Source organism: Cryptomeria japonica, unplaced genomic scaffold, assembly GCF_030272615.1.
Source record: "Cryptomeria japonica unplaced genomic scaffold, Sugi_1.0 HiC_scaffold_29, whole genome shotgun sequence".
Taxonomy (NCBI): Eukaryota; Viridiplantae; Streptophyta; class Pinopsida; order Cupressales; family Cupressaceae; genus Cryptomeria; species Cryptomeria japonica.
In genome coordinates this window covers 59998-66162 of record NW_026728851.1, presented here as the reverse complement: position 1 = coordinate 66162, position 6165 = coordinate 59998, and positions in this window count along the sequence as shown.

Genomic DNA, 6165 nt, shown 5'->3' with positions numbered 1-6165 from the left:
CTCGAAAATTACATAAGTTGTATTTGAACGACATATAATCGCCTAAAAAATTACATGTCATGTTATAGTTACGCGGTATTCGCCAAATATTTGTATACCATATAAAATTCTCACGGAATTTGCCATATAAGGATTGGTATAAATACATGCAAAGATCAGATCTATCTCAACACAATCTGGTAGGTTCTAGGCTCTGAATTCTGATCAATAGCGAAGTTTCAGAGCAAGGAAAATCATTGTTGTTGACTGCATTGGTGACTGCTAGTGACCTAAAGGTGAGCGATAATATTTTTGAAGTGGTATATTATATATTATAGTCTATTATTGCTAATTTGCTTCTTCAACAAATTGATTTTTTTTTGGTAGCCTTTATTTTGTTGGAGATGTCGAACGGGAAGAGGGGTAGGAAACCTGAATGTGGGGAAGGCCAGGAGAGGCCAACAAAAAGCAAAACATTGTCTTCCTACTTTGGCATTGGAAAAGATTGTGGTGAAAATCAAGAAGGTACATCATCACAAGTACAAGTACAAAATTTGCCACCTACACCGCATGTTGAAGACAACGGCAAACCTGATAGCTCAGATCAAGATGATCTTGAAGAAGATTATCTGGTAGATACCCAAGTCATCTAGAATGATATAATTGACTTGGGTGATAATGCCATTGATGATAATGCACGGAAGGGGAAAAGAAAAGCCATATCAAAAAAGGGTGAACCACAATCAAAAAAGGATCGGGAGTGGGATATGTTAGTGAGAAATTTTTAAATTAATTGGGCATCAAAGTATCTATTCATTGAACTAGTGCAGAATCCAGTTGAAGGTGAGCCTCCAATAGAATGCAAGTGTAAGATTTGCACTTGGAAACATAACAAGGAAATTAGGTTGTAGCTAAAATTTGACACCATAGAAAAGAATATGGGTAAAGTTTATGAAAAACAAATGATAGATGGGGTTGAAAAATCAGTGATAAGATGGAAAACAAAGGAGGAATGTAAGCATGTGAGGAATGCCGAAGAGTATTATTTTCATGAGAAAATACAGATGAAGCCTGCTAAAGTTAAAGGTTCTATTGAAGCTATTTTTGGAAAAGCAATGCAAATAGAACAACTGAGAAAAGTTGTTTAGTTAAGCGTTGTTTTTTATATTTTGAGGAGAGCACGTGCTATGACAAATTTCCCATCAATTAGTGGTTTATTACATTTTTTGAAAGTTCCTAACTATCCTAATAGACACTGGTCAGTAAATAGTGGATGGAAATGGGCAAGTTGTCTTGCTGAGGTTGAAAAAGAATATGTAAAGGAAAAAATAAGAGAGTCAAACTTTATTGCATTTTCTTTAGAAGAAGTTACGGTAGTAGACAATACTTCATGGGTATGCATGCATTTTTATACTGTAGAGAATCACACCCACCAACCTCATCTACTATTTGTTACTAAAATGAAGGAGAGTGCGACAGTGGAAAATTTATTTCAACTAGTAAAGAGAAGTTTAATTGAATATGAAGGTATGGATCACATGATGGTGGCCAAAAAATTGGTTTGTGTTGGAGTAGATGGAGCTTCAGTAATTCAAGGTCACAAGAATAGTCTTTGTACAAAGATTGAAACTTCATTTGCACCATACATTACTGCAATTCACTACATGGCTCACAAAATGAATCTAGCTTTTGGAATTGTGAGCAAGTTTGCTTCGGTTAAAAAAATTGAAATTTTAATCAGAGAGCTCTACTCACACTTTTGTCGAAGTCCCAAGTGATTTATAGAATTTCAACACTTTGCTAATGGAATAACTAATGGGAACAAGCTTCTCAAGGATAATGATACCAAATGGATCTCTTTGGATGGTCCAGCACATCGAGTGTTTTCAGAATATCCATCCTTGATTGGACTATTTCACACAACTCGTGACGAATCAAATCAATTGAAATTTCCTGAAATTCTTCGCAAGTTAAGTAATTTAGAGACACTCTTAACTTTAGTAGCTCTTCTACCCATGCTAGAGGAAATGAGGAATATTATGAAGGCTGCCCAAAAAAGAGCTCTGTATATTGCAGAATATGCTACGCTGCATAAGATGACATGCATGACACTTGACAATCTCTATCGAAATCAACCAACACTATCTAATGAAAAATTTGTTAAGTGGCCGACACTCACAGATTTGAACAATCCTAATAACTTTTTACAAATCAGTGCAGATGGGGAGGTATGTGCCAATGTACGGGGAGTTTAGATACCAATGCACTTCTATGCCACGTTCAACCTTGAGGAACTAGGAAAGCACCCCAGGAAGCAACTAGCAAGAGTTAAAAGGGAATATTTCGACAAGATTGTTGAGACTGTAACTACCTCTGTGAAGAAAATTGCATATGATCTTTCCTCACAAGTTAGAAGCAAATTCCCTCCTAACAACCTACTCGAAGCCATGTCTATTGTGTTTCCTCAATATTGGAGCCTCAATAGTGCAGCTGATTTTTGAAGTAAGCTACTGACTTCAATAAAACAATTTTGCATATCCAAAGAATCGAATGGAGTAACTATAAATAGAATATTAGACAAAACTCATCTTTGAGAGAAATCATCTTGTTTTGCATACACTATGAAAGAACAATATGGAAAAATGGAGAACCCCCGTGAAGAGGGATCAGTAACAAGGCTTTGGAAAACTATAGCTGAGAACTCAACGTTGCGTGATTCAATGCCAGAATATGTGAAGCTTGTTGATTTATGTCTTACCATGATATTGGGTTTGGTGGAAGATGAGAGAGTTTCCAGTGCTTTGGGGTTCCTAAAATCAAAGCTAAGAAACAAACTAGACAAAAATTTGGAAAATTGCTTGAGGCTCTATACATCTAGGTATGATGTCCACACTTTTCCTTACGATAGGGCATTGCAAATCTGGATGTCCAAATGTGAAAGAAGAGGTTTGGGAAACACTTCAAACCAAAGTGCCAGTGGGACTATTGACTAATGTATTGGACCTACTGGTAGCATTGAGATGCAGTTCGGTGAAGATATGCAGACTCAGAGTGAAGAAACTCAAACCACAGACAAGAATCAAGAAAGCTCTGAATTTGATGAGGATGAATGGCAAATGTAAAAGATTGGTATTTATTAATCTTATTACTGTATCTCGTCATTCATATTACAAAAGCATATTACTTTTTGCAATTAGAATCTAATATTGATTTGTAATTGTATTTTTCAACTTTCTATTTCCAGATTTAAAATATCATAATAATAAAAAAAACCATAATGTGTTTATTGATACAGAGATGTTTATTGTTTATTTATACATGTTTGAGTCTCAAATCTGTGTGATACATTTCAGAACCATATGATACAGTTCATTCAATAGTAATACACATGTCAAGAACTTAGATTTTAATTAATTCTTTCAAAATATAGCCATATGATATATTTCATTCAATAGTAATACACCAATATGTGTGATTCTCCATGCAAATTGCAAAAGTGAATACAAAGTTTCAAAACCCTTTGCAAATGACCTTGAATTCCCTTTTATAGAAACAAGAGAGCAACAATAGCTCCTGTGTGATTCTCCAATGTCCATGCAAAAGTGAATACAAAGTTTCAGAACCCTTTGTAAATGACCCTGAATTATAGAAACAAGGGAGCAACAACAACTTCAGGTCGAATTGCAAGTTTGCAACATGTGAAGACTGAACATCAAAATCACAAACTCGGCACAGATTTATCTGGCCATCATAGGCTGTATTAGCAATTTAACATCTGCTACATGTTTGATGTCTCTTGTTCAAAAAATAGAGTTCAAAATTAAATATTAATTCACGCCATGATAAATTAAACATAGATAATAGCAGTGCCTAAAACCTACTAATCAGAAATAGAGAAATGCATAAATGTTAAAGCAAGAGAGAATTTGAGAATACAAATTTACTGGCTGAAATTTTGCACTGTGAATCATAGATTCATAGGCTGGATTAGCAAAATAGCAATAGCGAGTGTTGGTTTTTTCCTATTCATAAAATAGATTCATAGGCTGGATTAGAAAAATAGTAATAGCGAGTGCATCATAGATTCATAGGCTGGATTAGCAAAATAGCAAACAGAAAAAACATAAAACCTTGAAATTAAGAGTAAAAGAAGGAAATTGTGCAATACATACTATGATTCTTAAGATTTCTATGCCAGATTTTGTAGGGTGCTCCACTCTTCGTCTGATGGAAGGTCAATATTTTGTAAACTATGGAAAGTCAACTCCAACTTCGTCAACATTCCATATTTAGAAGATTTACTTGACATCACTATTTCATCCAATACCGAATTTAGAGTTGTAAATGGTTGGGTGAATTCTAGAAAGCTTTGCAGAGTTGTGTCCTTTGGAAGCAAGTCTAAATCAGACTTCATTTTTATCTCCATGCTTTTTTTGTAAGCGTCTTCTCCAATGGATTTATTTAATGGGTCAACAGTCTTAGGCAAACCAAGTTTAATCAAATTATTTTTTTTTCTTGTAGCTTCAAGATCTTTTTTCCACAATTTTCCATAACTTATGACATTTCCCTTAACTTCTGGCATTTTTGAATGATAGATGATGTCTTAACTATGGCATCAATGCGGCTCTTAATTCCCTTGGATGCCAAGTAGCTGTCACTGGAACTGTAGACTACTTTCAGAATCTTTTTTGCCATATCCTCTTTTGAATAAACATGTGTGTTATTCTCATAGTGCCCTTTTATTTTCATATAAATTAGTCCCTGACTTTTAGTCAATTGAAACCATTCACACAACTTGTCACTCCTCTGCATTATTTTCTGCCAAATGTTTTCTTGTATAAACTTCGTTGTATTTTTCATATTATCTTTCAATCTATCCTCCAAAGTTTTTATTTTATCATTTGCATTGTGCAAGTCTTCTTTCATTTGTGCACATTTTTTTCTTTCTTCCTCTACTTCCTCTTGCAAATCTTTTTCTTTTTCCTTCCCATGATCCAATAGGTCCTGTAATTTTCTCATTTCGGTAGCAGCAGACTCATAACTTTTGTATAATTTTTGAAAACTAGCTCTTTCCTCATCAATATTTTTACTGCTTTTAGCCAGTTTCTCTGTCAGGTCCTTCAATTATGCATCCATCTTCTCTTGCTCTGCAATTTCTACTGCAGAGCCTGAATTTTTTATCCTTTTCTATAAATCATTGCACTTGCTATCTATTGCTTTCCTCCTTGATTTTTCATTTTCTAGGTCTGCATGTAACTTTTCTATTTGTTTCTTCAGTTTATTTTTTTCTCTCTCCACCTTTAGCAGTGAAGTGTAGACCACTTTGTTAGTCCTTTTTGACACACTAATTTTGTCCACATTATGTACTTTGGAAAAATCCATTTGGAGGGTGCTAACTTGAAATTCAGAAGGATCTATCTGACTGTGTGGTGGATTTTTATCTTTAGTTGGGGTCAAGGGCATAACAATCATGAGCTCCATCATATCTTTCTATGGGTCATATGTTGGAAATACCATGTTCCTTGTAGGTTGTTCATTTACAACTTCAGTCAGGGAAACCCTATGAAATGCTTTCTTTATTTCTTTATTTGCTTTTGTTGTGTGTTCATATTTTTCATAGTAATCACGAAATTAAAAATTTGGGCTTGCTGAAGCAATTGAATGTTTGAAAGGTGACACAGGAATACCATAGGCTCCAATTCCACTTATTACTGTGGTTTTAACTAATGATTGACTAGGATTACCAACAATAGTTCTTGATCCTATCCCACTCCCACTGATACTTTCATGTGTAGTTTTCATAACCTCTTGAGGTGTGTGATCTGAAGTTGCAAATGATTGATTTGTAGTGTTAGTGGTACTTGATATAAGATTCTCAATAGTATGAGATTGAGTATCTACCACTAGTGGCCTCTTGTGAGATTTTTTTAGTTGTTGCCCTTGTCCAACACTAAGACAACTAGTATCAGTAGTAGTACCCATGCCAACCCCACCAATCACAGTGACACTTGACTGATCAATAATAGGAATACTATCCCTAGATTCCCCACTAGTGGTAGTGGCACTTGATTCACCACCAATGGGAATACCATGATGTGGTGATGGTTGTGGATTTGAACCTGAAACAAATGTAGGTGGACCCTGAGGGTAATGAGTAGTACCTATCCGTGATGAATCTGAAGAATC